An 11,289-nucleotide genomic window follows, 5' to 3' on the forward strand; every position below is an offset into this window, starting at 1 on the left:
GGTTTGTTTTTTAGAATGTATTATTTACTATTCTTCCATCTGGGAAATTTTGGACATCAACTATTTCCTATCAATGTATTTCCTGAGTCCTATGATTGAGGGGAAGCTTCGGTCCTAGTCTAGGTTTTATTTTTCGCAATGTTTAATTCCCCTTTAATTGGTTTCATTCTGTCGAGAACTGGTTACCAGAAGCTGACCCTGCAACATTCTGTGTGATAAAATTTTCACAGTAATTTGTAACATAGACAAATATTGTAGTGTCCTTTTGACACAGATGGATGCAGCATTATTTATACATTCCTGAAATGATACATCAAAAATAGTCTGATTTATATGGGTTTTTTTCTGCCTGGAAAACCCAAGTTTAGTGTTCTGGGAAGGTTTTACTTTTTTTTTTTTCAAAAAAAAAAAAAAAAAAAATCCCCACTTGATAAGACCATTAATGTACACTAACCTAAAGGATTATTAGGAACACCATACTAATACTGTGTTTGACCCCCTTTCGCCTTCAGAACTGCCTTAATTCTACGTGGCATTGATTCAACAAGGTGCTGAAAGCATTCTTTAGAAATGTTGGCCCATATTGATAGGATAGCATCTTGCAGTTGATGGAGATTTGTGGGATGCACATCCAGGGCACGAAGCTCCCGTTCCACCACATCCCAAAGATGCTCTATTGGGTTGAGATCTGGTAACTGTGGGGGCCAGTTTAGTACAGTGAACTTATTGTCATGTTCAAGAAACCAATTTGAAATGATTCGACCTTTGTGACATGGTGCATTATCCTGCTGGAAGTAGCCATCAGAGGATGGGTACATGGTGGTCATAAAGGGATGGACATGGTCAGAAACAACGCTCAGGTAGGTCGTGGCATTTAAACGATGCCCAATTGGCACTAAGGGGCCTAAAGTGTGCCAAGAAAACATCCCCCACACCATTACACCACCACCACCAGCCTGCACAGTGGTAACAAGGCATGATGGATCCATGTTCTCATTCTGTTTACGCCAAATTCTGACTCTACCATCTGAATGTCTCAACAGAAATCGAGACTCATCAGACCAGGCAACATTTTTCCAGTCTTCAACTGTCCAATTTTGGTGAGCTTGTGCAAATTGTAGCCTCTTTTTCCTATTTGTAGTGGAGATGAGTGGTACCCGGTGGGGTCTTCTGCTGTTGTAGCCCATCCGCCTCAAGGTTGTACGTGTTGTGGCTTATTGTGGTTATTTCAGTCAAAGTTGCTCTTCTATCAGCTTGAATCAGTCGGCCCATTCTCCTCTGACCTCTAGCATCAACAAGGCATTTTCGCCCACAGGACTGCCGCATACTGGATGTTTTTCCCTTTTCACACCATTCTTTGTAAACCCTAGAAATGGTTGTGCGTGAAAATCCCAGTAACTGAGCAGATTGTGAAATACTCAGACCGGCCCGTCTGGCACCAACAACCATGCCACGCTCAAAATTGCTTAAATCACCTTTCTTTCCCATTCAGACATTCAGTTTGGAGTTCAGGAGATTGTCTTGACCAGGACCACACCCCTAAATGCATTGAAGCAACTGCCATGTGATTGGTTGGTTAGATAATTGCATTAATGAGAAATTGAACAGGTGTTCCTAATAATCCTTTAGGTGAGTGTATTTATTTATTTTGGCCTTCAGCTGGGTGACTTACAGTTGTCAGAAAAACATCACATTAAGCAAAATGCAATGTACAGCATTAATTCCAATTTATGTGAACTCAAGTACAAAATGCTCTGCATTAGTTACGTCACCGTTGGCCAAATCTAGCATTAATTACAATAAGGCCAATTAAAAGTGCTAGAAGTGTGATGTAAGAGTGCCATATTGTCCGGCAGGGGGGGTGGTATTGTATTCTAGGTATAGTCTGAACACACATGTCTTGAATAGATGCAGGTCAGTGGTCAGGAACTGCATGGTCCTTAACTTGGTCAATCAATCACTTCCCCATGCAAACTCTAATTGATAAGTAGATCAGCATGTTGTGATTCAATGCGACATAACATATGAAGCGCACTTGTGTCATAGGTGTAGTTTAGTCATATGTTCTGCACATAAATAGTGTGATGGAGGATCTTGACAGAAAATATTCTATTTGTTTGCTCACGAATAAGACTTGTGTTGAAGCTCATGAATAAGACTCGTCAAAATGTGTAGAATATTTTACAGTTTTACAGACATCAGATCAAACATTTATTTAAAGAATAATCTCTACAGATTAATGATTCCTGAAGGGGTATTTTTAATTCACAATATTGAACAATACAATTTTAATTCAATAAGACTGGTAATTGTCATTCATTTATTAGTCCTTCATGTGTCCTGAGAATAAAATGTACAGTACTAGTATATAGCTATGTTTATCCATGTATAACCATGGACATTTATAACCATGTATATCCGTGTTTTCTTAAGTCTGTCTTGTTCCTTGGAAACAACAATAATGTACTTATAATAAATGCAATCAGATTTAATTGACTTAAAGGAGAGTTAAACTGGAAAAAATGTTGTAAATGCTTACCTTAGTAGATATTACCTTTAGTTGGTGTTTTTGTGCTTTACAATATTTAACTGTTCATTTTATCTTGGTTTCAATACCCACCTGCAGAAGCCATGCTGTCTCCAGGGGGTTGTAGTCTCAACGTGTGTAGCCTTTTTTTTCTTTTTTTTTTTTATAATATGTGTAACAATATGTCAGATGATCCCCAGCCTGACTTAAAATGCCCAGTACTGTGGCTGTGCATGGGTACGGGGTGGTTGTGAAAGTTCCTGGAATAAGAAAGGGATGTTTCAATGGAGGAAACTGCATCTGGCTGTCAGCTCTTTCCCATATAAGGCATTCAAGAACTGAAAAGGGCTACTTGACCCAGAATCATACCTGTTGAATTTCTATACCCAGGAGCTGCATTCCTCTCTCCAAAGCAGTAAAAGGGGAAAATACATTTTTTTCCTTGAATTAGGCGTTTATTTTTAGGGGTGTTGTAATTTTTCATTAATCCTTTGGTTCTCCAGTTACACTGCTTTTAAGAATGGGTGGCCACACATCAAGCAACAAACCTCAGTCAACACCATTGCCTCCACTGAGCACGGTGAACCAAACAATCATGTTCAGTCAGGAGCCCAATGGAGTGACCTACAGAATCCCAGCCCTTATCTACCTGGAGGAAATCAGCACATTCCTGGCCTTCGCAGATGCGAGGGTTTCTTTTGTTTCATTTTTATGTAAACTGTGTTGACGTGCCGCTTCTGATGTACGGTGTATATATATAGTAGTAGTTTAAGGTTTGTTCTTGTGTACTGCCTGGTTTTAGCTTTCATATTTGTACTTATTATTGTAACCCACAGAACTGCTTGTAATCCCTGCAGCTGTGGCAGACACAAAACATGTTATTCGCACAGTATGTACTAAACTATCTCCCCCTTCTTTGCCACAAATATATTATGTGTTGCACCTCCTTGGACAATAACATTCCCACGAGGCATGACATGTGCACCTGCTTGTTGGGAACACTGCAGAACTTTTTCTTTCCCAAACCCATTAACCAATGAATCATTACTATTATGTTATGTAACTACGTATCAGGACTGCCCCATAACTGTTGCTGAAGTTGTTTGTTAGACTGTATAAAAGCTGTGTGAAACTTTCAATAAACGGAAGATAAACTAACAGACTACTTCTGTGTCTGTGAATTTTTCTCCCCGAGCGCTTGTCTCCTGCTGAACAGTCTCTCCTGTAGCTGAAACACTGACTGGCCTGACTGCCTGATTCACTGGGATCCGAAGGGTTGCTTCACCTGAAGCGTTGTACCTTAACAGCAGAGAAACGCTCCTCACCTGCTGATAGTGATGCAAAATGCCTGGTGATGAGGAGAGGAAAGATGAATAGTGAATCGGTTGAGGTAAGACTAATCTATATCTAAGGATCACCAATCACCTGAAAGCATCGAAGATGGTACAGTCTGTTGGTTTAGTACAGTCAGGTGTGAGGATTGAACTGGAATGAGGGATCCTAGTCTGAATGCTCTCACGTTTTTTCCATTTCTATAACCATATATGAAACTTCCAAGAGGTTTGTAACAGGATGGATCTACATCAGTTTTTGATTATTTTCTGCTAGTAAAAATGTATAAACTCACCGTGCCTGGTAAACATTTTTCCTAGCAGAAAATAATCAAAAACTGATGTAGATCCATCCTGTTACAAACCTCTTGGAAGTATTAATCGTTGTGTATTAATCGTTAGTTCATGTGTCAGACTGATTCATTTTCTTTGGTAAAATATTATTATTTTACCAAAGAAAATGAATCAGTCTGACACATGAACTAACGATTAATGCACAATGTATACACATAAATACATGTATGGATGAAAAAAATTAAAGATAAAACAAATTAAAATAACATAATTGTACACATTTTTTAAATAGGTCTATACTATCAGTTTTATTTATAACACTATTTGTGCACATAAAAAGTGCACAAATGCTTAACCAAATGCTATTTATTGTATATATTTGCACTGTATATAATGTTTTATAAGGGTCCACTGATGTTAAATGTTACATTCATAATGTTTTGTTCAGACATTAATAAATTGCATTGTTTTAGTTGTTTACATCTCGCCCCTTGGAGTGTTCTCTTTTATTAAAGTTCAGACAGGGTAATAGGATTATTATTATTATATACAGAAAAAAAAAACTGGACACAAACTCTCAACTGTAGCAGTAATCTTTTATATTATAGTTAAGGTTACTGTGCCCTACTATATAGCAGTCTTTACTATTTAGCCTACAACTTTCAGAATAGTTCATCAAGAGATTTACATCAATCAATTTTACATCTATTTCCGACACTTGTTCAGTATTGAATAAAATAAAGTTAACATGCACACATCACCACGCATATAGTTTATTATGAGTAAGGTGCTCTTTTACTGGAAGGTTAATGCGTCACGCAAGTAACATCAAATAATAGTGGTTAACATTTTCCAGAGATGGGGGGAATTCCAGTTACATTCTGGAATTTGAATTGACAGAATTCAGAGATTGAGCTGGGATTGAAACTGAACAACAGACATTGATTTAATATATACATTTTGTTAATGTGCTGTTCAAATGCAATATTTTGTCACAATATATATATACACCAATCAGCCATAACATTATGAGGAAGGAAGGAAAAGCGGTGAACCGGCGACAGGGTCATGGGCGGCCAAGGCTCATTGATGCACGTGGGGAGCGAAGGCTGGCCCGTGTGGTCCGATCCAACAGACGAGCTACTGTAGCTCAAATTGCTGAAAAAGTTAATGCTAATTCTGATAGAAAGGAGGCCGAACACACAGTCCATCTCAGTTTGTTGCGTATGGGGCTGCGTAGCCGCAGACCTGTCAGGGTGCCCATGCAAACCCCTGTCCACTGCCGAAAGCGCCTACAATGGGCACGTGAGCATCAGAACTGGACCATGGAGCAATGGAAGAAGGTGGCCTGGTCTGATGAATCATGAGTTCAAGGTGTTGACTTGGCCTCCAAATTCCCCAGATCTCAATCCAATCGAGTATCTGTGGGATGTGCTGGACAAACAAGTCCGATCCATGGAGGCCCCACCTCGCAACTTACAGGACTTAAAGGATCTGCTGCTAACGTCTTGGTGCCAGATACCACAGCACACCTTCAGAGGTCTAGTGGAGTCCATGCCTCGACGGGTCAGGGCTGTTTTTGTAGCAAAAGGGGGACCTACACAATATTAGGCAGGTGGTCATAATGTTATGGCTGATCAGTGTATATATATATATATATATAATACAACAGAGATTGAAATAGTGAGCTATAGGGTGTTTTCCAGTTGGGAGTAACGAAGGAGAGGAATAATCTTAGGCTTGTGTATTCTCCATTACAGCTGTTGCCCAGAAAGAAAAGTAACCTACTTGCTATTTTGATTTTATATCCTGATCCTGATTTACTCTCAACATTTGTTTTCAGTGGTCGCCCATTTGTGAGCTAAAGAAGGCACAGCTATCAGGAAATCGCACCATGAATCCCTGCCCGGTGTATGACAAAAACAACAAAACACTGTTCCTCTTCTGCATCGGTGTTGATAAAACAGAGCGAGAGCAAATAAAAAATGCAAAAACGCAGCCAAACTGTGTTATGTAACCAGCAAAGACAACAGTGAGAATTGGAGTGATATAACTAATTTGACAGAGAAGGTGATTGGCCAAAAAGAAAAGGATTGGGCAACCTTCGCCGTGGGGCCGGGCCATGGGGTGCAGCTGAAGAGTGGGAGGTTGATTATCCCAGCCTATGCCTACAACATTGAGAGATGCTGCTCCACACCGTATTCCTTCTGCTTTTATAGTGATGAAGGACAGGTCTGGAAGATGGGAAAAAGTATGCCACAGTTATCTACACTAGAGTGTCAAATGGCAGAGGTTGAAATTCAGAGTGAAAAATCAGAGACAGAATCAGAGACAAAACTCAAAATTCTGAATTATTTGTACTGTAATGCCCGCAATGTAATGTCGGGTTACAGGGTAGAAGCTGAAAGTCAGAACGCAGGCAAAGATTTTGCAGAGAAGAAATAACAATATCTAGTGGAAGTGAAAGGTGGCTGTCAAGGCAGTGTTATTAGCTTACCTGGGAGTGATGGGAATAGTTGCCTTCTGTATTCCCATCCATCCAGCAGCACAGAGAGATGTGACATCTACCTTAATCGTTCACCCAGAGACCCCTCTAAATGGCAGCACCCTTGGAGCATTTACCCTGGGCCAAGTGGCTACTCTGACCTGGCTATCATTGATCAACCACGGGGCTTTTACTGCCTGTTTGAATGTGGGGTAAATAATGCAGATGAATCGATTGTGTTTGTGAATTTTCACATCCAAGATTTAATGTGAAGCACTGCAGCCGAGGCCAGAAATTAGTAAATACAGGATTGCTGCGGTCAGTTCTACAGAACTGAGCATCAGACAGAAAAGGCTCTTGTAATTTCTTCAGTTTTGTTTTTCATTTCACTATTGTCATTCCTTTGTATCCTCACTGTTTAATGCCACATCATCACTAAAAAACTTTTCATTTCATGGAGTTTAAAACTCAACCTTAAGACATTAGGAGATGCTTTACTCTGCTCCAAGCACAGACAATGAGATGTACCTTCATGTATACACAGTTCTGTCTCCTTGCATCAGTATCTTGCTCCCACAGCATTACAAACACGCTCTGCTGCAACCACACAAAACTCAAGAGCCACATCCCTGCACCTCCTCAGTCTCTGCCTCTGCAGCAGCTCCTTGGCTCCACTCACCATGTGGGGTTGGGGGCGGTTCTTATGGCCTCGTCCTCCTGACCAGGCCGTTGTTGCCTCAGCCAAGGGGTCAGTACAAATAAACTCCATCACTTAATTCACTACTCTTATTTCTATAGGGGGTTGTATGAACTACTCAACTGAAGCTTAGTCTTGTCATTTGTTTTTAATCCTCAGCACGTCATTATTTTATGATTCCTTCTGTGTGGTACATCTTTAGCTTCCCAGAGGAAAATTATATTGCTCAATGGTTGATCTTCTAAAGCTCAGGAGACAAAATTGTGATTATCATTTCAGCCTCATTTTAGTTTCAGTGTTGTCTGACCTGTTTCTCATACGTTGCTCCGAAAATTCACTAGGAGACATAGGTGAGACATAGCATTTAGCAGCAGCATAGTTGAGACTTGAAGGAGATATCTTGTTCAGTCTCATTAATGGCTCATTTCTTTCTCCTTAGGAGAAGAAAATGAGCAGTACTAGAGCTACTATGGAGCAATATGTGAGTCATGCATTTTATATGTGTAAATAAATCAAGGACACTTTCACAAATGCTGAAACAAATGAACCCTTTATTAAAATGGTCAAGTTTACCCTACACAAGATACAGCAATGCTCTGCGTATTAGTGATTTGTTTTAAACAGAACAAGCAGAATAATGACAGGGCTATAAGCTTGACAACATTTTTTTTAGAAATTCAGAAATAAGTGACTTCAGATTGCATTTAAGGTACAATAACTGGTGCTGGCTATCCTGAACAAGCTAGTCCCTCTCTATCTCGTCTTGTGACAATAGATGAGTGGTGAAACATAAATAGAATGGTAAATTGAGATCTGAAAAACTGAGATATACTGAGATAGAAATATACATTTGAGTTTTTGCAGTATATGAGGCCCAGTATATGAGGCCCAAGCTTGTTCAATTGTAAAAAAAAAAAAAGGTTTAATATGCTGCAAATGAAGTAGCATTTTACGTTTATTTATAATTAATTTAGGCTACCAGGTAGAGTGCACTCATGCAGTCCACTGCGGCCCTAACCCTAGAAAGTAAGTATCATTTTGTGTAGATTTTTGTTATCATAATATCATCCAAAACAATAGTAAAAATTAAGAAACATTTATTTAAAGAAATAACATCAAATTAAAAAGATGTGCAGTAAAATGACAATGATTCAGTTACCATCCTGGTCATCTTTGGGTGAGCCGGGGTCTGGTTCATAAAATCTCATCTTCTTCGTTGGGATGCTTGCCCTTTTGGGCATCTCTTTTTTTAAATTTCCCGCTTGGCATTCCATTCTGTAAAATACATAAAGGTACAACACATGTAAATGAAAAAAATGCCCATACTGCATTTTATTAACATAAAGAGTCATACTCATAAAACACATTTTCACCCATTTGAAAATGACAATGTCAGCTTTTCCATTGCCAAAGTAGCCTAACTTTGGTGCACTATTTAGCCCCCGACAACCTGTGTCGTCTACTCTCATTTGATAGGTATCTTCACCCGCATTAGTGATGGGCATTCTTTTGGCTCCCAAGCGGCTCTTTAAAAAAATATATGTTTTGTATTTTTGCAAGTCAAATAGTTTGCGACAGTTTGACTATGATTGGTGTTAAAACGATTCTAATTAAATTATTAAATGAAATCATACTCTACCTTAACCACAATGTATTTAAAAATGCATTGGTTTGTTATGAAAAAGAATGCTATTAAACATTTGCATTTAAAGTATAAAATTGCAATGTATATAAACAAAGTGCATATAAATCTAAGCATTCAAAACGAATACAATCTGAACAACATAATAGAATATTGCACCATATTAAAGAAAAATAAATAACAATTTGCAAACTGCAGCATCCCAAAAATTGAAATTAATTTTATAAAGAATTATGCTATTACACATGCACAATCTCTAACGTCTGGCATCATTGTTTTGTCTCCTGTATTCTAGTTCAGTTTGTTATTATGTGACAATTCCCGATTACGTAATAACGTAATAATTCCCCAACACGTAAAAACGTAATAATTCAGTATCACGTAAAACCGTGATAGTTATTACGTAATTACGTGATATATATTTTTTTTTCGTGTGGCAGCAATACGCTTCCGTATGTTGTGAAGGCGTATAACATAGGGAAAACGGTTTAAACTTCAAAGCAGTATGTCAAAGCTAAACGAAGGAACAACTATACAGTATTATTTTGTGATGGGATGCAGATCAAATATGGCCAGATTGAATTACTGTGTTCTTACAAAGAAACCAGTGAATGTCAAAATGAGACCAAGTTTGCATTTGTGAATGAATTCTCAGTTGCAGGCATAAATCCTCTACTGGATTCTCTGACAGATGGGACATGTTTTCACATTGTGAGCTTACTGGAAGTTCCTGTAAAAAGGACAGAAGTTGCACTTCATAGTATTTTGGGAAAGATGATGTTTATTGATTTGTCCTCAATGTCTGGTATTGTGTTTGTTGCACATTTCCCCAACAGACTTGAAAGGGACTGAACATAAGTCAAAGAAGAGGTCATATTCTGAACAGAAGAGCATTAGTTAAGAGAACTAGTTAACATTTCTTATTGAAAATTAGAAGTCTAAGTTGATGGACAGATATTACATAGTTTGTATTGTGATGCCATACCAAAACAAATACTAGTGATCTCACGGTGATCTTTTCATATAGGCATATCTATTGTCACACTAAAAGGTCGCTTTTGAGCCCTGCATAAGAAGATAAAAATATCTGAATATACTACACTTACTTACACCAGTTATGAATCTGTTCTGAGATTTTTGCAATTTTGCTTTGATACAGCTAAAATGCTGTCTTGTGCTTGTCTAAATGGCTGTATTACATGAAAGTGATAATTTTATAAACTTGAAAGACACTTGGAGCTGAGTGATATTAATGATATACTCTAACTGATTATCATCCTCATTACTAATAAGCAGTTTTCCATGTCCTATTTAAGAGCAAGTAATATTGTTAGATTATTGATGTTGAAATATCCAGTGAAAATATTGTTATATTTGTTTTTGTCTGAATTATGTAACCCCAATTATCACCATGTAAATATCAAAACATCTGTTTAAAATGTCTTGGAGTTTGTTTTTGTCATGGATAAGCATATAAAACCCATTACAATGAGGTCCATGTATTTGAGTTTCTTTAAAAAAAAAATTATATTAGAGATTGAGGAGATCTATTTTGAAACTAAAAAGGAGGCAAATTTGAGATTTTGTGTAGCTTTTTCTTCAGGAGAAAAAAATGAGAAACAAGAGAAATAAGCCATAATCTCGTTTTGGTTTCACACAGACCTCATTGTTGTTTATGAGAAATACATGAGACATTTTTGAGAGCTCTTTTCTAATTTTCTTTTCCTCTGGGTTGATTCCCTGATTATTTTCATAACCTTGTTTAAGGAGAAATTCCTGTTTTAAATATCATAGCTGCTCCTAAACAACAACCACCTGTTTTTAAATTTGCTTTAAAGAAAGAGATATTTAAAATATTTTCTACCCTCCAAATTAAATGGTCTTACAGTTTGTAGTTTGCATATCTGATGTGATGATGCAAGAGCATTATATAATTGTTGTTTCCCATTTTTTATTCAATTCATTATATAAATATAAGATGTTTTCCCTGTGGACGTTTCTAAAACCTTTTTGTGGCTGGAGTATCACCTTGCTGAATGTAAAGGTTATATTATGAACCAATTTGTATTTTAGTATTGAGTATTACTTCAAGAATGTGGTGACTTGATGCTAAAACAACAAGCTCTTTATTCAAAAAATGAAGTGAAAACTGTATGGCAGGCTGGGGAGATGGCATAGTACTAGTACTTGTATTGTTTCTTTTGATCTCCCTTATGCTGCCTTGCCCTGGCCCTTGACTGTGACCTAACATCTTGTCTGCACTAATCAGCTTTTATAGTCCAGGATGTAAGACCTCATATATTGTGTAAATTG

The 11,289-nt window shown here is 37.8% G+C and overlaps 1 pseudogene; it reads left to right on the forward strand.

The window, feature by feature from the left end:
* The first annotated feature begins 3,256 nt into the window (after positions 1 to 3,256).
* On the forward strand, positions 3,257 to 7,243 carry LOC136746592 (sialidase-3-like; annotated as a pseudogene).
* The last annotated feature ends 4,046 nt before the right edge of the window (positions 7,244 to 11,289 follow it).

Source organism: Amia ocellicauda, chromosome 3 (genome assembly GCF_036373705.1).
Source record: "Amia ocellicauda isolate fAmiCal2 chromosome 3, fAmiCal2.hap1, whole genome shotgun sequence".
NCBI classification, from domain to species: domain Eukaryota; kingdom Metazoa; phylum Chordata; class Actinopteri; order Amiiformes; family Amiidae; genus Amia; species Amia ocellicauda.